The 21,075-nt window shown below is 42.9% G+C and overlaps 1 long non-coding RNA gene across 1 annotated transcript in view; it reads right to left on the reverse strand.

Annotated features, from left to right (window-relative positions):
- Positions 1-21,075, reverse strand: part of LOC112629944 — a 496,138-nt gene that overhangs the window by 459,140 nt on the left and 15,923 nt on the right. Inside the window, exon 2 of the long non-coding RNA XR_003120773.1 lies at positions 9,059-9,157. This is a non-coding gene — a long non-coding RNA (uncharacterized LOC112629944). The remainder of the gene's footprint in view (positions 1-9,058; positions 9,158-21,075) is intronic.

A 21,075-nucleotide genomic window follows, 5' to 3' on the forward strand; every position in this document is an offset into this window, starting at 1 on the left:
GAGATGCTCAATGTCCAGGCATCAGAAACACCTTAGGTGGTAACTTTAGACCCAGTATTTTCCAGGTTTGCTTTATTTCAGGGAAATAAAAACAGAATTAGTCAATACCTTCCCAGCAGCGTACACTAGGGAAGGTTTAAAATCACGCCAATAGTTTTAAGACAGTGGTTCTTAACTTTGGCTGCACCTCAGAGTTATTGGAGAAACTCTGAGAATCCCTGATGCTCAGGTCCCACCCTAGAGATTCTGTGTAGTTGGTCTTGAGGGCAGCCTGGGCATCAAGACTTTTAAAGACTCCACCACCAACCCTGCTGTGCTCCTAAAGTCAAGCACCACGGCCTCAGAAAACACCATCCACATGAAGCCAAGGGGAGAGCTACATAAACAAAGACGTACAATTCATCCCGTGTCACTAGCTATTCATGCCCACTGCTTTTTGGCTGAACTAAGGGGAACAAGGAGGTAGGAAAGTCTGGAAGTGAAATCGATAAACAAGGAACAAATCCAGAAACCATGAACCAAAGCCAGAAGAGCCAGCACCACAGCCCAGAGGCCAGCACTTTGTTGGGACTGCCCTGGCAGGAAGCAAAGGTGCTCAATTAGAGGGCCTGGGAACTAAGCTCCCGGGGATGCAATGCATGGATTCAGGAGGGTCAGAAGCCCTTAAAGGGCAAGAACTCTGCTCATCGGCTTGCTCACTCTGCTCCAGAGGAGCCCACATGGGAGACAGAATGGATTCCTGTAGTGAGATCAGGCGGCTGCAATGAAAGCAATAAATGGGAAATTCTGGAAACTGATGACCAGCGTGTTTGTTTGTATTTTGCCCCTGGAACAGGGAGACCTTTGAATGTCTCCTCTGCTCAGAGCGTCTGTTTTCCACATGTCCCTATAGTGAATAAAGGGAAAAAGAAAAAACAAAATGGAGTTTTTTTGGGGGGCCACAAAGCCTATTGGTCAAACATCCCCTTTGCCTGGTGCCAGACATTTACCTTTCATGTAGTCATAGCAGTTTGGCATGAAAAACATTGGCCTATAAAGATGACTTTTTTTTTCCCCCCGAGACGGAGTCTCGCCCTGTCGCCCAGGCTGGAGTGCAGTGGCATGATCTCAGCTCACTGCAAGCTCCAGGTGACCTTGTTGAAATAATTTTGCCATTATCTTTTCCATGTTTTCCAGTCCAGCACTAAGTTAATTTAAAATAAATGACCACTTCAGTGTCTTTGCGCATGTAAGATGGGGAGTAATTTCAAGGCAAAGGTAGATGCTTAACAGAGCAGTGAAATATACACTGACTCACACCTGTTTCATACAAAACTTCTGGGGCTTTATACAAATGTATCATTAAGTTGCAAATATTTGTTGAGAGCTGAGTTTTGCTCGGTAAACAATCCCAGCTTATGAAGACCTTCGAGAACTCTCTTGATTTCAAAATACATTTAACAATCTACAAAGGGCAGGAGAAAAATGCAGAAAACCACTGCAAATAATAATTCCCGTGTTCAACATGGGGAAGTAACAATGTATTGGTAATCATTAGGCTTTGTGTTTATCTAGATTCTCTCCAAGGAGGGTGTATGAATCTGCAACAAAGTAGAGAATCATGTGGAAAACACAGTGGCTCTCTAAGTTAACTCTGAACAAATGTGGGAGAGGTGGGGGACTTCTCTGTGTATGCTTACACACCCCTCCTCCGACTGTTTGCTCACTTTTCTCTTTTCCTATTTTTCTAGACATCGGCTGTTAGGCCCCAGTGCCAGCTAAATTTGGCAAGGATGGCATTGTTTTATTTCCACTTTCTTTCCCTAATTTATTTCTTTCATGTAGCAAATATGCATTGACTGTCATTACTGTCAGTGAAAATCTCAGAATAATCTCTGATTGAATTCATACAGTGACTTTGGAACCAGAAATGAGCCAAAGATCTCATTGTTGGGCCTGATTCTGACCCCTTTAAGATTCTGAGAGCCATTAGGTCCCCAAAGTGCCAATTCTTTCATTTACTCTAAATGGCCCCATCTCTCAGGCAATCTGGTGTAGCCGAATGCAAACCAACGCAGCATCACTTTCATTGCTTTCACCTGTTTGGTTTTTGTCATTGCTTCCTTTGTAACACCAGTAAAATCTGTCTTTGTTTCCACATTCCATTGTACAGCTCCAGCTCCAGCTGGTAAGGTAGGTAGACCTGTACTTACCTATACATGCGAGAGGCCTGAGCAGTGAATAATTGGATGACCCTTCAGACCCTTCAAATCTTTAAAGATTTGCTCAACATTTATTTCATGAAAGCAAAGAAAAACTGATTTTATATTAATAAAATTGTATTCTTTTCTATTTTCAGTAATGTGGGATTCATTACTAAGGTCTTCAGAATGAAAAACAATGTTTTGTATGTTTTGTAAGCAAATTGAACCATGTAAAGATGTAGACAATAAATCACTCTAAAATAAATTACTGAGACCCACTAAATAGTAACATGTCATATATTACTGAGTTTCAAAATAAGTTGCAAACACCAGCTTCTCACAACTGTCAGCAGGAGCTGGTCTCAGGGTTAATGGAACAGACAGAACATGTAACTTGTACGTACATGCATGTTGAAAGATACTCAAAGATGGCAGTCAAGGGTAAATCTTTAATTTCTACTGTAGAGCATGGCCTACTTTAGTGGGAGCAGAATCGATTTACATTTGGCCAGTATGGAAGGCATCACATGGAAACCTGAGTTAGTCTGTACTATATTTCTAAGAGGTTCTAGTTTACAAATTGACATCTAGGAAGCTTCCTACCCAGCCACTCCCTAAATCTAGCTCTGTTCTCAGTCTAGGGCTGCCCATCTAACAAGAGGACTACTACTGATTTTTCATCATTTACTTCTATGACTGAACAGGAATTCCTGCCTCCATTTTCTCTCCCTTCAGATAAGTCCCATTTAATCTGGTTTACCTTGTCCTGATTGCCATTCAGTCACTAAACCCAGAATGGGCTTTCCTGTGCTTTATACAGTTTGTGAAGGAAGTGAGGAAGAAAATAGACTCCCTGAATTAATACAGCTGCCTAATATCTACGGAATGTTTCTATGAGTGTACAGTCTGGACTCCCAGAGTTACAATGGAAATTGGCAACCTGTAAATGCCACTTCTGCAGGGCTCCATTGCGCCCTCTCCAGGGATAGTGAGAGGTCCTCACCACTGCAAGGTTTTTTGTTTTGTTTTGTTTTGTTTTTTCAGTAAAATCCTGTGTGGCTAGTTCCCTGCACTCCAAAGTGAAAAGATAATTAAGCTGATGAGATAATAATTTCATCCATCACATGTATCTTGGGAGGAGAAGAAATGAACTCTTCCCTTTAAAAATGAGGTAAATCCATTAAAAGCATCTCTGTGAAGAGCCTACTTAGAAACAGGTCACTTGCCTCAAAAGCACGGGTGAGAACTGTGCTGCATTGGAATACCCAAGAGCATGCACACTGGCCAGAACAGCAAGAAGAGAACTGAGACCTAATCCTGCCTCTGACAGCTGACTGATCACCTATGGGCAGGCGCTCAGTCTCCTTGAGTCTGTTTCTTCATTTGTAACATAAGAAGAAGAATCTCTGTCAATTTCAGTGTCTTTGAGATGCTTGGTGTGGGGGGAAATAAATATATCATAAGCCAACTCTGTTTTCTATAACCTCCCACATTTCAGATGGGACATCGGTAAGTGAACTAAATTAATTCTTTTCCAATTAATCACTCTGGGAAAAATGATGTACCTTTAATGCAAAAAGAAACACCAAAGCTGGTGGTTTTATTGAAAAGGAAAAAAAACTTTTTTACGATATTGAAAAACCTTTGCAAGAAAACAGTGATGATGGCTTAACTTTCTTGTTTGTTGACTTAGCATCTCTACCCAATTCACTGTCATCTCCCTTTTTAAAGGAAGTTCTGAGGCTGCCCGAATGTGAATTGGGTAAACAACCCCTTTTCTATCTTTTCTTCTCAATTTACTTCCCAACTGACTCAGGCATGGGCCTCACTTCCCAGCCCACTCCCACTGCTGAAATACCTCTTATGCCAAGAGCCTTCCTTCTCTCCTGCCCTCTCCTTCCCCACCTCTCTGTGGTTTAGGGAGGGCTAGGGTGCCATGCAACACAGCTCCATCAAGCCATGCCCACCTCTGCCCACCTCCTCCCTCCCAGCTCCCCTCACCACACTCCAAAGGGAAGGTGGATTTTCTAGCCTGATTAGTTTGGCCAGAAGAAATTCATTGGACCATGTTTATTATTTGGATGAGGGAAGGGGGCATTCAATGCCTTGAAAGCAGGAGCCCTTAGCCTCCCTTGTTCCCTTCTCTGTTACATCCTACTTCTGGCCTTCATGTGCCCATGAAGCCTAGGAGGGCCTGGCCCTGCAGGACACACTAGCCAGCCTCACTCTCTTAGAGACCAAGAGGCTGGGTAGACAAGGAGGCTCTGGGGCCCAACAAGGCCCAGGAGTTATTCTCTCACTGTGTGTGTCCCCACCTGTCCTTCTCTGTCCCTGCCACACTCCCACCTACTCGCCCCTAAACATCCCCTAGGGCCCTTCTGCACTTCTCTGTCTATGGAGAAGCAGATTAGCAAAGTAGTTTGAGATCAGGCTTTGGGCTGGGACTTGACTTGACTCATGCCTGTAATCCCAGCATTTTGGGAGGCCAAGATGGGTGGACCACTTAAACCCAGGAGTTTGAGACCAGCCCGAGCAACACAATGAGACTCCTGCTTCTGGCTCTACCACTTATCAGTTTTATGACCTTGACAATATATTCCTTGTGCCTCGGTTTTCTCATCTGGAAAACTGACACCTGGGCCATTGTTTCTGTTCCATTTAGAACAATGTCTGGCACATAATAGTCCATGTTAGCTCCTATTGTCATCAGCACCACTCGTATCATAGGAAGGAAGGAAGGAAGGAAGGAAGGAAGGAAGGAAGGAAGGAGGGAAGGAAGGAAGGGAGGGAGGGAGGGAGGGAGGGAGGGAGGGAGGGAGAGAGAGAGAAGAGAAGAGAAGAGAAGAGAAGAGAAGAGAAGAGAAGAGAAGAGAAAAAAAGATGGGCTCTCACTCTATTGCCCAGGCTGGTCTTGAACTTCTGGCCTCAAGTGATCCCCCACCTCAGCCTCTCAAAGTGCTGGGATTACAGGCATGAGTCACTGCACCCAGCCTCCTATCATTCTTTTTGAGCCCATGTGGCTGGGTAGGAAAGTTGGCTCAGGGCCCCAGAAGAGCAGCATCCCCCACCTTCCTTTTCTATAGCAGCCTTACATGCAGATTTCACCTGGTGACAGGTTAAATCAGGGCCTGTTTCAACTGGCAGCCTCTTTCTCTCCTAAATGTCCTTCCTCCACACCGCAGGCAGAGGGTAGTGTGATCCACAGTCTAAAATGGGGGTCACTAAAAGATACCCCCCATGTAGACTGTAAGCCAAAACTGCATGATCTAACCCAGATTTTACCAGTTTCCTGCTGGGCTTTGGCTGGCACACTTATTATAAAGAGGTTCTTTATTCTCATTCTGCTATTGTTTTCCCAGACACTCTCCAGATGACAGGAAAAGTGTTGTTACTGGGAGCCAGAATGGGGGCCTTCATGGGAATCTGGTCATAAAATTATCAGTAAAGCAGCAAATCCACACCTTTATCTGTCATGAGCTAGGCACACACACAGGAACTCTTTCAGATACTGGGGGCACAAAGACAAATCAGACTCATCATCCCTGACTTTGGGGAGCTGATAGTCTAACAGGTAAGATTATTTCTCTGCAGAGTGGTTCTCAAATGTTAATGAAAACCAGAATCCCCCAGAGGTCTTGTTAAGTTACAGATTGCAGGGCTCCAACTTCACCCTTTCTGATTCAGCAGGTCTTGGTGCGGAGAATTTGCATTTCTGACAGCTTCCAGGAAAGGGTGATGTTGTTGGGATGAAAACCACAGTCAGACCTGCTGCTTCACTGTGCTCCAAGCAAGCACAGAATGTCTGGGAGTCTACGGTGCTACAGATTTTTACCTCTACAGGGCTGTGGGTCCACACCCAAATTATTCAGGGGCTAGGGAATATTTCCTGGAGTACACAAACCTGCACAGGATCCTAAAGGATACGTACGGATTAGGCAAGCCCGGAGTGGCTTTTGGGCCAGGTGCTCAGTCACGTGGTCTGGGCATAGGGATCATTATCATTAGAATGACTTGGAATATTGGAGTGCATGCTTCACCAGCCTTTAAGAAAGCTGAAGTCCAACGCTGATTGTGCTATGACAGGCCCCAGAAACAACAAAGGAGATTGAGCTACTCATGGGTGTTTTGTGCCCTCCAGCATCCCAAGGGCCCGTGGTCCATACAGACCCTGACCACCAAGCCAGGGAATAAACCAGCAATTAGATCAAGAACAGATGAGGCCATCAGGGGGAGAAATTGGTCAAGGGAAATAAAAAGTGGAAGATTAGAAGGAAATACCAATAAAGCCAAAGTTGTGAGACAAATGGTGGGAATTTCAGGAGACCTGATATGCAGAGGGGATACAGTTTAGGGGAATAAGCATAGCCTTTGAAATAGCATAGATCTGAGTTTAAATAGCAGAAGTAACTAGAATATAGTTAGTGCACAGTGATGGTTGTTGGATTAATTGGTATATGAAAGTATTTTCATATCTTATGAATTCAGTGGCCTTGGGAGAACAATGTACCTACCCTTTAGGGAGGTAGTAGATACCATCTAGAAAAGAGGGTCTTTGATAAGCTTTTGGGCTCTAAGCTATGAGTCCTCTTGATCAATGCTTCTCAAACTATCTATGGAGGAGGACCTGTGGGGTTTCTTTTGTTGCTGTTGTTTCCTATCATTCTAAATCCACATGTGGATCCACTGCACATGATGACTATCTACAGGTGATTTTTTTTTTTTTTTTTTTTTTTTTTTGAGACAGGGTCTTGCTCTGTCACCCAGCCTGGAGTGCAGTGGCTTGATCTCAGCTCACTGCAGCCTCCACCTCCCAGGATCAAGTGATCCTCCCACGTCAGCCTCCCAAGTAACTGGGACTATAGGCACTCACTGCCACAACGAGCTGATTTTTGTATTTTTTGTACAGACTGGGTTTCGCCAGTTGTCCAGGCTGGTCTCGAACTCCTGAAGTCAAGCAATTTGCCCACCTTGGCCTCCCAAAATGCTGGGATTACAGGTATGAGCCCCTGCTCCCAGCCTTACACGTGATTTAACACATGAATTTGAAGGCAACCAAACAAATCTATACCTTGTTCAATAAAATGAACCAGCTAATCATGTACTTGGATATTGTATCTTTGCCAAATTGCTACAGCAGAACTGCTAGATGTCAGGTTTTGAAGAAAGCAAGATTCCACACAACTTCCTTTAGATACCAGAAATGAAATTTTGAACTCTGGGGAGTTTCACTTCAAGCCACAGGAAGCTAGAAATCACTCTGAGAAGAATTTCTAGCTCTGTTAGGGAGGTTTTTAGTGTGCAGAGAGAAAAAAAGAACAAGGAGAAACAAGAAGTCAGACACATCTTAGTCACTTCCCCACTCCCAGCACCCCTATCATCACCACACCCAAAACCACCAGGCCAAAATCTCAGGGCAGGGAGAGGGCCTTGCTGATTGTAGTAGAAACATCCAGACACACGTAGAAAAACCAGAGGGCACCAGGACCAGAGGCCAGATTTCATGACACAGTTGGGTGGGGGCTGCTGCAAGCTTCTCCAGAAGCCCCAGGCCCTGCACAGCATCACAGCCAGCTTGGCACACTTGCAGAGGTACACCTTGGCAGAGGGAGGAGCAGGTGTGGCGCCTGGAAAAGAGGTCAACTTCTCTGACCTTCTGACCTAACTCCAGTTTTGTTTTGGTTTTGTTTTCTTTTTTGACACAGAATCTCACTCTGTTGCCCAGGCTGGAGTGCAGTGGCGCAATCTCGGCTTACTGCAACCTCTGCCTCCTGTGTTCAAGGGATTCTCCTACCTCAGCCATCTGAGTAGCTGGGATTACAGGCGCACACCACTACGCCCAGCTAATTTTTGTATTTTTAGCAGAGACAGGGTTTCACCATGTTGGCCAGGCTGGTTTCGAACTCCTGGTCTCAAGTGATCCACCACCTCAGCCTCCCAGAGTGCTGGGATTACAGGCGTGAGTCACCGTGCCTGGCCCTAACTCCAGTTTTCTTCCCACTCTTGGTTCCATTCTGCACCACAATGGGGGCCACCCAAATGTCCACAGACCCCCCAAACTGTTGCTCCCTGGCCATCCTTGGGCCCAGATATATACACAGTAGTGGCCTGGGAGGTGGCATGCAAGGTCCTGGACACAGCCTCAGGGATGCTTACACAGGATTTTCAGAATCCTGCATACCCGAAGTGTGGTCTAAGAAAAGACCAAAACCTCTTGGCCCCGTGGACTCCTCACTAGAAGGAAGGGGTGCAGCCAGAGGAACAGATAAGGGATGGCCTCCAATGTGCAGGGCCCAGGGCTGCACTCAGTTGGCTGGACCTCGGGGCAATACAAAGAAGAGTCTAGACAGACAGCCTGAGCTCGCACTGGCGGTTTCTCATGACGGGTGCACTATATTCAGATAGTCCAGAAGTTCCCATGTGCCCCGGTGGGGGACACAGAGGTGGAGGGAGGAATGAAGGACTAAGGAGGCCTGAGGTGAGGAAGGCAAGCCCATCAAGAGCAGGCACCGTGAGATTGGACACAAAAGCAAGGTCCAAGGTCAGCGACTGCTGATCCCAGCATGGGACCCAAAGCCAGACAGGACCAGTGACACCAGCAATGAATTCAAGAAGGACAGAGCTAGTATACTCAGTCAAGCAGGCTTTGATGTGACCCTTCCATCACATCAAAGCCAGCAAGGATCTAGAAAACACAAGCCAAAGAACTACACGCCCATACACTGGGAGCCAGCCTGGAATGAAAAAGGGGGAAGGAAAGAAATTTTGAAAATTCAAGCATTTCTGTGGAAGGCAATGAGCTAACTTGAAAAAGGCAGTTTAAACTGGAAAAGACTGAGAAGTCGTCACCTCATCAACTTGGAAGCAGATGTACATACCTCTTTTGCCTGGCAGGGTGGGTCCCAAGAGCAAGGTCAGTTTCCAGCAGAGTTTCCCAACATTTTTCACATGGTAGCACAGATGGAAAATGATAATACCTGTATAGAACATAAAGGAAAGCAGTCAAGACAACTGGCTAGGGACTCCCAACCCTGCCCAGGTTCCGAGAGGCAGAGGACATCAAGGTCTCTGCACCCCTGCAACTCAATTGCCCCCCTGTGCCACAGGACATCAGTGAGGGGGCCTGAGTTATAGAAAACAAAGAACCTACATATTCCTCTGCACATACAAGTAATCGCTTGTAAACTTATAGACCCCAACTACAGGATGAATGAATGAATGAATGAAGAAATGAATCCATATCTTATCACTTCTGACTGAGAAACTTCTGTCAAGTTACTTAACTTTCCAGTTTTTCTGGGAAGAGTACAGATAATAATATCTACCTTGAAAACTAATTTGTGAGGATTGAATGAGGCAATGTTAGCTTTGTCAATCAATGTTAACTTTTTAGACCACTTCTCCCTACTCACTCTAAGCAGGCCATCCCAGGGAGACTAAATTAGCTAAAGGGACAAAACTCAGCTTTTTGCCTCTGCCCATTAGGGTCCTTCCCTTGTAGGCCCTGGTACCCACAATTGCCTTGGGGTGATTTGTCTAGCTTTTAAGCTACAAATTGCTCTCACCTCCACCAGCCTACTGTGTACCCATATGTTAAGTTGCTTTTTCTCTTGATTCATTCTTCCTTTGGCCCTCAGACCTTGTCCTCCTTGCCTTCACAGCCAACTGGTTCTCATTTTTCCCTTTCAGAACCTGCAGCCCCCTCTTTCCTTATGGTATTCAGAGGAAAGGACCATAACAATATATCCTGGATAGAGGTTCACAGTTTCAGGGAGAAGCTGATATCAGAAGCCTATGAGAATGCCTAGAGAATCCTAGCAGATCTGAAAGAAACTCAGTGACCAGTAAGAACACGACACTTCAACCTCAGCAATTATTTTCCCTAAAATGTGCTATATCCTTTCCTGAATATTGGTTATAGCACCAAATAAATCAGCAAATCCATCATCCTATCTCCTTGTGGAACATGTTTTTCCCTGATGTCTATGAGTCGTCTCATCAAGTCAGCACTCAGAAAGCTCTGAGACTGTGTATCCCCACTTATCCTGCACTTCAGCTATTAATGAGTAACAGAAATATAATTAAGGCTTTTCACTTAACGATGAATCAACCAAAGCACTTGGGAAAGATGTGACATTTACAAGAACATTTACATTTTTTGTGCTAAAATATTATTTTAAAACTCCACACTGTATCACCAAAAACAGTTATGGGTGGAATTAAACACCACATTTCATGTAACTTGGTGCCATATGTTTTGTTACACCTTGTGCTCTTGAAATGTCTGCATCTGCACTGGAACCGAGGCAAGAAGGGTGACTCAGTAGGAAGAAATATGTACACACATCAAGTGTGTCTACAGTTCTTATGTGCCAAGAAAACTGGAACCAGTGTGAATGGATTAGATGACCCAAGTGGGTTGACAGGATGCAATGCCCTGAGGGTAATACATGAGTTCCTAGGAAGAACTGAGAGGGAGAAAAGTTCGCCAACTTGACAAGAGCATGGCTTAAGATACTGACTACTCAGTGAATTACTTCTAATCTGCCCTTCCTGACAGCTCATTACTTTCTTTCCTAAGCATGCTATATGCTAGACTGCCTTCTCTGGGGCTGAGGAAAAATGAAGTGAACCTTATGAAATATAGAGCTGAGCCCTCCTCTCCACAGATATCCAGAAGTATCATTGCTTAGGGAGCTCATACAGAGACAAATGGTGGCCAGACTCGATAAGGAATGGTATGGGCCTCACTGTCTCAGCCAAAACTGCTCCCTAGATTTTAACATCTTTCACATTTTGCTCTTTCCTTTGAATTTATGACTTTAGCAAAGCAACTGATGCACGTAATTCAGAAATTCAACCTTTTTTTTTTTGTCCTGGGAGACAGGGTGAACATGTAGACTTATTTTAAATAAATGATGCCCAGTGAATTGTGCATGAAACATGGGGATGTCTCCTTTTAGAGTGTGATTAACATTTTGTTCTTCTCATTGGAATGGAGTTTGTTTCTGCTGTTTCTTTCTTCCACTTAGCTGAGTTTTCCAATATGTCAGAGGCTGTACATAGGGTACACCTATGGTTCAGTGACCCCTCTGGAATATTTGGTTTTCGTGTGATCCATTTCTCCTTGGCCATATGATAAACTCAAATCAGGCTACTTTCAACAAAATGTTGTTGATTAAATCATTGTGTTGCAAATTAAGTTTTATTCCCAACTTCCCTTCCTGGGGACAAGTGCCTACCGAATATTTTTGTAATGATACTTAAGACTCTGAGGGATGGTGTATGAGTTCAATATGAGTTCAGTTGTATGTGACAGCAACCCAAAATAACACTGGTATAAACAAGAGAGAAATATATTTCTCTCTCACATGAGAGTTGCCCTCAACCACATAGCCCCAGATGACTTTTCATGAAGTCCTTATTCCAGCCAGCAGGAAGGGGAGAGAGAAAATATATTCCTTCCTTCTGAGATTGGTGAAATGTTACATTTCATTTCTACTTATATCCCATTGGCCAGTACTTAGTGACATAGCCAGACCCAGCTGCAAGGATGTCTGGGAAATGTAGTTTTTACTCTAGCTTGCCTGATAATGTACTTTTCAGGCTACTATCGCTTGGCTGATAAATTACTTTCAGGCTACTAGTTTATCAAGGTAATTTCCCACATGACAACTGTGAAGTCAAAACAATCTGTGACTTTGGACCAGATTGGTATTGACTTTGGGCTGGTATTCATGAAGGGTACTCCCTTCAATTTACAACTCTGGGGAGCAGCATAGACATAAAATACGGTGCTCCATATTTTTGAATCTGGATTTCTTAAACCAGGGAAAAGTCTATATACGGAATGAAGTGCTTGAAGGAATTATCCAGATAATTCAAGGCAAAAAATAAAGCTCTTAGAAACCAGACTTCTTGTTTTGAGGGACTTGAACCAGAAGGACCCTATGCAAGGAGTCTGACATTATCTTGAAGGGTGCTAAGTAAAAGTCTCTTTGGCAGAAAAATATATTTCAAGTAGCTGTGCCAGAGGTGTTCGAAACAAAGTGACTCCATCTTGAGTGAGGGTTAGGAAAATGAGGCTGGGGCTGGCTGGGCTGCATTCCCAGAAAGGTATTCTTAGCCTCTAGATGTTTACGGTTAAAGGAACAAATTGATAATGTTTACTAAACAGACCCAAGCAAAGGCATTCCTAATTTTCCTGTAAAGATAATAATATTGACTCTTGCAAAATATACTAATTAAGAAAATGAATCTTTTTTCACAAACCCTTGTAGCAGAGCACATCTCCCCATGATCTTTTTTAATCCTATATACACAAGCATTGTACCTAGGGTGGACGTGTTCCTCCTCTTACTTTCAGGAACACCGTACTCTGCCTATGGAGTAGCTGTTCTTTCACCACTTTAGTTTCTTAATAAACTTGCTTTTGCTTTGCACTGCAGACTCTCCCTGAATTCTTTCTTGTGTAAGATCCAGGAACCCTCTCGTAGTGTGTGGATCAGGACCCCTTTCCTGTAACAGGTGGGATCAGCAATCCCACTTGCCATATCAACATTATGTGTCGGGAGAAGGAAGTGCTGGTTACACTGTGGATTCTGAAGTCATTGTCTCGTAAGACAATGTTGCCGAACAAAAGGCAGTGGTCGATTTGTGAAAAATCACAATCCCGATATTAGCCAGCCTTGGCTCCTATGTTAGGGAAATATGCAATCTCTGTCATTCTCTCTAGCAAGGGTGCTGGCTGTTACTTATAGATAATGCTTGAATGGGAACCTACACTGAGAAATCACACTTTGAGTTTCACCCTGACTTCAGGAAAAAGATATCAAAAAGGGAAATGTTAGGCTACTTGACAGCTGGACTTTCTGTGTTTCCTGAAAGAAATTATCAAAGCAGTGGTTCTTAACTCTCATAGTACATTAGAATCACCAGAGGAATTTCCTAAAAATTAAAAACTAATCAAAGCTAATATCTAATCCCAACTTCAAGGATTCTAATTCAGTTATTCTGAGATGGGGGCCAAAGGGTCAGAATTTTTAAAACCTTCCTAAGTGATTCTAATATGCAGCCAGGGTTGAGAACCAACAACTAAAGGACCCTCCTCCCTGCCCTGATCCATTCCAATCATTACAGGATTGTGCAATCGAGATTAAAAGATTTCAAATGGGTTGAGCAAGGAATCCCTTTGCCATCAATAGCTGTAGCCAATTATCACACACCCACAGCTCTGATATCAAGCCCTGGGGAAAAGCAGATATAATAAATGAAGGGAAAAATAACAAAGGAAGGAGGTTAGCTTTGGTCATGTTCATTTTGTACAAGAAATCCACCCAAGGTCTCCCACAAAAGACGTAGGTTTATTATAACCCTACATAAGGACCTGCAGTAGATGTGAAAAATGGGATAATTCCAGGGACCAGCTCCTCACTGAGTCTCCTTCATGGGCCTAATATCGAAGACTGCCTGCAATGTCACCTGAATGACTCACCTTTTCATCCTATTTCGCATTATTTTCCTACAGTCACCCACCACTCTAGCCAAGTTGGACCACTGTTTGTTCCCAGTGTCCCAACTTCTTCATGAAGTCTCTTTTCTTTTCCCCAGCAGGAGGTGATCTGGCCCCCCTTCTTAATCCAACATGTTGTGTCTTTGTTAGACATGTGTGTTATTCTGTTTATGTTGCGCTTACTTGTATTCCAGTCTTTCCTTCCCAATAATATAAAAACATCTTGCAAACAAGCTGCGCATCTTACTCATGTTTGTACCCCTTTAGTCCCTAACATAGCTCCTTCTGTGTGTTTGGCCCTCAGCAAATATTTACTAAGTGGAAATGAATTTTCAGAAACTTCTCCAGATGGTTCTTTCATGTAGTGGATTGGATCCGAGTATATGTACCTTATACCTTATCTGCTGCTTCTGAACCATGAAAGCCTGAGCAACTCTCTCTTTGAATGAAGGCTCTTCTTAGGTCTACACATGCTAAGAGAAATTGCTCTGGGCATGTCAACTATTATTTATTTAGCAGTTCAGCATACACTATCTTAAATGGTCCTCTTCCAACTGCAGTGACTCATCTGACATTTTGGAATAAAATAAATATCCCTTTTAGGAAAGAAAAAATCCCAAAGTTTCTCTTTAAAAGCTTTGGGGTTACTAGGAGGGAAGAAGAAAGGAAAGGAAAAATATGGGAGTGGATGCAGTGGTGAACGTGCAAAGAAAGTTCTTCCAATGGCAATAGAGCTTTTAAATATTTATGGAGAAGGAAAGAACGCTTTTCAGAAGCCAAGTCATTTGTCAGTGAAACAAAACTCTCCATCTCCAGGGAGACACGGGTGTTCCCATTTGATCTGCAGGGGAAAGGGGAGGATTAGCAAAAGGATTTTACTCCTCAGCACATTTCTGTTTTGTAAACTTTAAAACGCCAGCTAGACACTCTGCCTCCAATACGGCAGTAACTATATCCACAGAATTTGTGAGGATTGACAGATAAATATTGTCATAGTAACATTAACATAATGGGTATTTATATTTACATGACTCCTTGCAAGTTATAACATTTTTCTTACGTGTTATCTCATTGAAAACTCACAACAACCCCGTAAGTAATAAGAATTATGATCCCCATTTTACAGAGCACGAAACTGAGGTGCTGGTTGCTAGAGAAGATGAAGTGACCAGGTATCCTTTCCAACCACACACCCTGTTAATATGCAGGACAAAGCTAAGCAGATGGAGCCCTGTACAAACACTTCCCCACTCAAAGACATCCAGGGTCAGTGTAGTGATTAAGGGCTTAGGCTTTGGAGTCAGACAGAACAGACCAAGAGGCAAAGATTCCAGCTCTGCCTCTCCATAACCCTGGGCAAGGTACTTATTAACTTCACTTGGTAGCAGGCTTCTAATCTGTAAAATGCACATAAAAATAGCCACAGGGTTTTTCTGAGAATTAAATGAGTTTGTGAAGTACTTACCACAGGGCCAGGTACAAGACAAACCCTTAATGAATGATAGTTCTTAATATTGGTATAGGTTCATCTATGAGGAATAACACATTGCACATTGCAAAGTGCTCTATAATTATGGCTTCTAATTAAATACATGGTCTAATGAAAAACACATCTGGGAGTTTTCTCTGGCTAAGAGTAAACACTAATTTCAAATGAAAAATCGGTGCTAAACCATTGTACCTCAAAAGGGATTCCAATATTTTTTCAAGATTATGTATTCTGTTACTGAAAGTGCACACACTAATCAAAGTTGGGTTTTATTTATTTTCAAATACCCTGTGTTTTAAAATTTTTACCAATAAACCATGTGTAACAGATTACCCCATATTTCACTGCACACCAGTAATCTTTACATGTTAATCAACCACCTTGACTTTGCACCCCATATGTATTGTGCCTGTATTTTATTATTTCCTTGGTAAACCTTGTTTCAAAAGCTTTCCAGAGCAACTCAATCACAAAACTATGCTGCTGGGTGACACTTAAGATATAAGGTTTTAACCCAGTGGTGAAATAATTTCAATTATAAAAACAAAACCATGAAATGGAATCCTAGTGACAGTTAAACAAATCTGTAATTATCCAGCCAGTGTGTAAATCCCTTCTCTCCCCTTTCTCATTCAATTTGCAGACCTGGATGTCATCTCATTAAATCAACAGCTCAGACGTGCACACAAACGTCTTACACCAAATACATATTTCTCTTTCCACCTCTCTCCCAATATCTAAGCTTCTCTTACATAGTGGCTACATCAAATTAAATCAGGGGTAAAAAGTAAATGAGGAAATCAGATATCCAAAGCAAATGCAAGCAGCTACAGCTGGTGCTTCAAACCAACAATCTCCAGGTGTTGAAAGAAGATTATGTGAATGGGAATGCTTGTGTGTGTGTGTGTGTGTGTATGCACGCACCCGTGCAATTCAACAATTACTGAATTATTTCCATTTGCATATTTCCAGCACTCAGCCACATGCCTGGCACATATGACTCATCAGATCAATCTATGAATTATAAATACTCCACTGAAATCACACTCTGTAATGGTCCTTGCACGACCCTATGATCCCACTTATTCAGTATCTGTATTTAAGACTTTGTTTTGCTAATTAAAAGTCTTAACAGTTAGGCTTTGTTCAAGCCCAAAATACCATTCAGATGAGATGGTGCTTCCTGTAGCAGTTTCTCTATGTCATCCATCCACGCCAAGCTTCACCCTTACCCTCAAGAGCTTGCTAAAGTTTTTGTAAGAGATGGGAATGTGTGTCATCCACAGAAGGAAAAGGGAGGGTGCAGTGCTGCCTGAAGTGCTGAGAAGCACAAGCCAACGCTCTTACTTCCAGGAAATCCATGGCCTTATGGACTAAGTTGTTGTCCACAGTCCCCAGCTATAAGCCTTCATTCCTTTCCAAGCTGGGCTCCGAAAAGGGGACCCGGGGCCCAGGCCCTGAGAATGCCTTGCAATGGCAGGAAGTAATTCAGGAGTATGCTTTTGGGAGTCCTAATCTCCGATGCTCCTGGCAGTCATGGGATATCATTGTGGAATAAACTCTCAGTGAGGAAATAAGGAACTGGACCCAACCAATGTCATTTTAAAACTACATCTGCTATTGGAAAGAGAAGTGAATCTAATATCTTTCTCACAGAACTGACTTGCAGATAAGTGGAAACTGTAAGTGTCATTCCTGGGGATGCCTCGCCCTGCTACACAGCTGGAGTAGATCCTTATCCTCCATCTGGGACTCATCCAGAAACCCACAGCCATCATGTCAGCCACTTGTCCATTTAATTAGCAGGCTTTTTTACTTTTAATATTCTTTCATTCTTACCATCTGGAATTGGTATTTGTCAGATGTTAGGATCCATAATATCTTCCTCTGAGTCGCTAAAATTGGATGAATTTCTTTGGGATTAATTTGGGAGGAGGTGCTTTCTTTAATTACAAACTCAAACTTCTCAAAATGTTTTAATGAGCAAGGGAATTGTGTTCAAAACCAGAGCAGTCCAGCCAGACTTGGTCCTTTTGACTTCTGGAGAAGAACACAAATAACTCCTTCCCTCAGTGTCAGGAACCAGATGGGTATTTACTGCTCACAAAAGGAAGAGTTCATATCAATTTAATAACAAACTTTTTTTTAGGAAATTCTCTGTGTCGGTTCTTTAGATATAAACTAAGAAAAAGGCGTCATTCTCATCATGACAGAGACTGAGATGAGACCTGTAAGTGTGGAGTCCACTGGGAAGGTGGCTCTGTTGGACAGAGGCCTTGGCCATAGGCCAATGGGCAGAGAAAGAATGTGACAGGTGATTAAGGAGTTGCAAGAGGAGGCTGTGTTGCAGAAGAGTTACTGTGGCAACAGTAAATGGGGTGGATAGGAATGGGAGAGGATGGGGCCTGCAGTGGAAAGCCAGGCACCTCTGTGTCAGGGACGGGCCAGGAGAAGTGGCAGTAGGAAGGTAAACACCTCCCCGACCCCAGACATTCTAAAGAAATACAATGATTGGGACTTAACTAGGTAAGTGATGAGATACAGGTGAACCTATGAGCAAGCTTGAGTCAATGCTAGAAATGGATGAGGAAGTGGGCAGGTGTCTTGGTCTGTTCCAGCTGCTATAACAAAGTACCATAGACTGGGTAGCTTATAAACAACATAAATATATTTCTCACAGTTCTGGAGGCTGGAAGTCTGAGATCAGGGTGCCAGCATGGCAGGGATCTGGTGAGGATCTTTTCCAGCTTGCAAATGGTCTCTTTTATAAGAAGAGGCCCTCATAACGGTGCTAATCCCATTCATGAGTGCTTCACCCTCATGATCTAATTACTTCCGAAAGGCCCCATCTCCTAAAACCATCACACTGGGGATTAGGATCTCAACATAGGATTTGGCAGCAGGACACGTACATTCAGTCCATTGCAGTGGGTTTAAAGAGTTCTGGTGGGCTGAGCTCTAGCAAGCACCTGAAAAGTGGCAGAGTTCCTGCATGCCAAAACACCTGTGGTTGACTCACTCTTCTCACAGCCCTAGTATAGTTGGCTGGCTTCATTTCCCTCCATGATGCTCTGCAGAAGAAACAGCATCCAAACAGGAGAAAGAATGGAATCCACTGCTTTGATCTTGCATGTAGCAGACACTAAGCTACTCAATTGTTTCAGACCTTCTAGTTCATTTTTTTAAGATAGATTTATTTGACAACATGGAGTTTGCCCAGAGGAAGAAAACCAATGTGGGAAAATGCTTGGAGATGGTGTCAAAAGAAGAAAGGTTGTTGTCTATAAAGAGCTATCATGTGAATGGAGTAGACTATTCTCTCTGTTGCTTCAGAGGGGCTGAACAAGGAGAAAAGGATAGAAGCTGCAGGGGGGTACATATTGATCCATTATAAGAAAGACTTTTTCTTATAATTAGAATTTGCAACCACATCTCTTGGAGGAATGCATTTCCTGGGATTTTTGCATGATCACAGAGTTATTAAGTAGGTAGGAGCTATAGAGCCCAATTTCTTCATTTTTTAGGAAGTAAAATTTAAGCCTGAAAATACTGCAGGCACACCATTTGTTCTGGAGGTTAGAGTAGGGTCTCCTGCATTGAAGAGGGTATTGAGATGACCTTCAAAGCCTATTCCAGCTTGTAAGCCCAGGTTCCCAAAACCTAGCTCATAATACAAGCAGAAAGGCAGAGTATAATGGGGACTAAGAACATTGGCTTAAAATTGACAAATAGGATCTAATTAAACTAAAGAACTCTTGCACAGCAAAAGAAACTACCATCAGAGTAAACAGGCAACCTACAGAATGGGAGAAAATTTTCACAATCTACCCATCTGACAAAGGGCTAATATCCAGAATCTACAAAGAACTTAAACAAATTTACAAGAAAAAAATCAAACAATCCCATCCCAAAAAGTGGGCAAAGGATATGAACAGACACTTCTCAAAAGAAGACATTTATACAGCCAACAGACACATGAAAAAATGCTCATCATCACTGGCTATCAGAGAAATGCAAATCAAAACCACAGTGAGATACCATCTCACACCAGTTAGAATGGTAATCATTAAAAAGTCAGGAAACAACAGGTGCTAGAGAGGATGTGGAGAAATAGGAATGCTTTTACACTGTTGGTGGGACTATAAACTAGTTCAACCATTGTGGAAGACAGTGTGGCGATTCCTCAAGGATCTAGAACCAGAAATAACATTTGACCCAGCCATCCCATTACTGGGTTATACCCAAAGGATTATAAATCATGCTGCTATAAAGACACATGCACACGTATGTTTATTGCAGCACTATTCACAAAAGCAAAGACTTGGAAGCAACCCAAATGTCCATCAACGATAGACTGGATTAAAAAAATGTGGCACATATACACCATGGAATACTATGCAGCCATAGAAAAGGATGAGTTCATGTCCTTTGTAGGGACATGGATGAAGCTGGAAACCATCATTCTGAGCAAACTATCACAAGGACAGAAAACCAAACACTGCATGTTCTCACACATAGGGGGGAATTGAAAAATGAGAACACTTGGACACAGGATGGGGAACATCACACACCGGGGCCTGTGGTGGGGTGGGAGGAGTGGGGAGGAATAGCATTAGGAGATATACCTAATGTAAATGATGAGTTAATGGGTGCAGCACACCAACATGGCACACGTATACATATGTATCAAACCTGCACATTGTACATATGTACCCTAGAACTTAAAGTATAATAATAATAAGAAGAAGAAGAAGATTGGCTTTGGTATCAGAACTGAGCCAAATCCTGGCTCCACCACCTACCAGCTGTCTGACCTTGGGCCACCCAATATCTGTCTCTCTTGTACCTATCTTGCTTCTTTACCCAATAAAATGGGACTGATACCTGTAACTACTTCAGAGGGCTCTCCTGAGAATTAACTGAGAGAATGTATGTTAGCTATTATTACCTTTGCCTTACCCCAATACCTGACTGATGTAGGTGTTTCATTGGATTCAAAACAAAATTTACCTTACTGTCACTATGCTGAAAAATGTGACACAAAACATGAGATTGCTTTACATGAACTTACTTGCCACCATGTGAATTCCATCCTTATAGAGCCTTTGGAGCTTCCCTGCCATGCCAGGTTTCTCTTGAAGAAAAGTGGTATCTGAATAAGTATTTACAGTCAATTGTTCACTTGCTGAGCAACTACATGCTGTTTCACTTTTCTTCAGGAGACACAGGTCTTGCCTCAGAAAATGTGACCCAGAGAAGACAGAAGACAGATGGATGCTTTTCTTCCCGAAAGGACTCCAGTTCATATTAACTCATTAATGTATCCCTTTTGGGAAAATATTCATTATCATTTGAACTGTGCCCCCAAACAAACGATATATTGGTGTGTTAACCTCCCAGTACCCTCAGAATGTGCCCTTATTTGTCTTTATGGAGGTAATCGAGTTAAAATGGAGTCATTATGGCAGGCCCTAATCCATGACTGGTGTCTATATATATATATATATATATAAAATATATATATATATAAAAAATATATATATATATATATATATATTTTTTTTTTGAGTCAGAGTTTCGCTCTTGTTGTCCAGGCCGAATTGCAATGGAATGGTGTGATCTCGGCTCACTGCAACCTCTGCCCCCTGGATTCAAGTGATTCTCCTGCCTCAGCCTCCCAAGTAGCTGGGATTATAGATGTGCACCACCACACTCGGCTAATTTTTTTGTATTTTTAGTAGAGACAGGTTTTCACCATGTTGGCCAGACTGGTCTCCAACTCCTGACCTCAGGTGATCCACCTGCCTCGGCCCCACAAAGTGCTAGGAATACAGGCGTGAGCCACTGCACCCGGCCTGGTCCTTACAAAAATGAAACATTTGAACAGAGACAGA

The sequence above is a fragment of the Theropithecus gelada genome, chromosome 8 (genome assembly GCF_003255815.1).
Source record: "Theropithecus gelada isolate Dixy chromosome 8, Tgel_1.0, whole genome shotgun sequence".
Taxonomy (NCBI): Eukaryota; Metazoa; Chordata; class Mammalia; order Primates; family Cercopithecidae; genus Theropithecus; species Theropithecus gelada.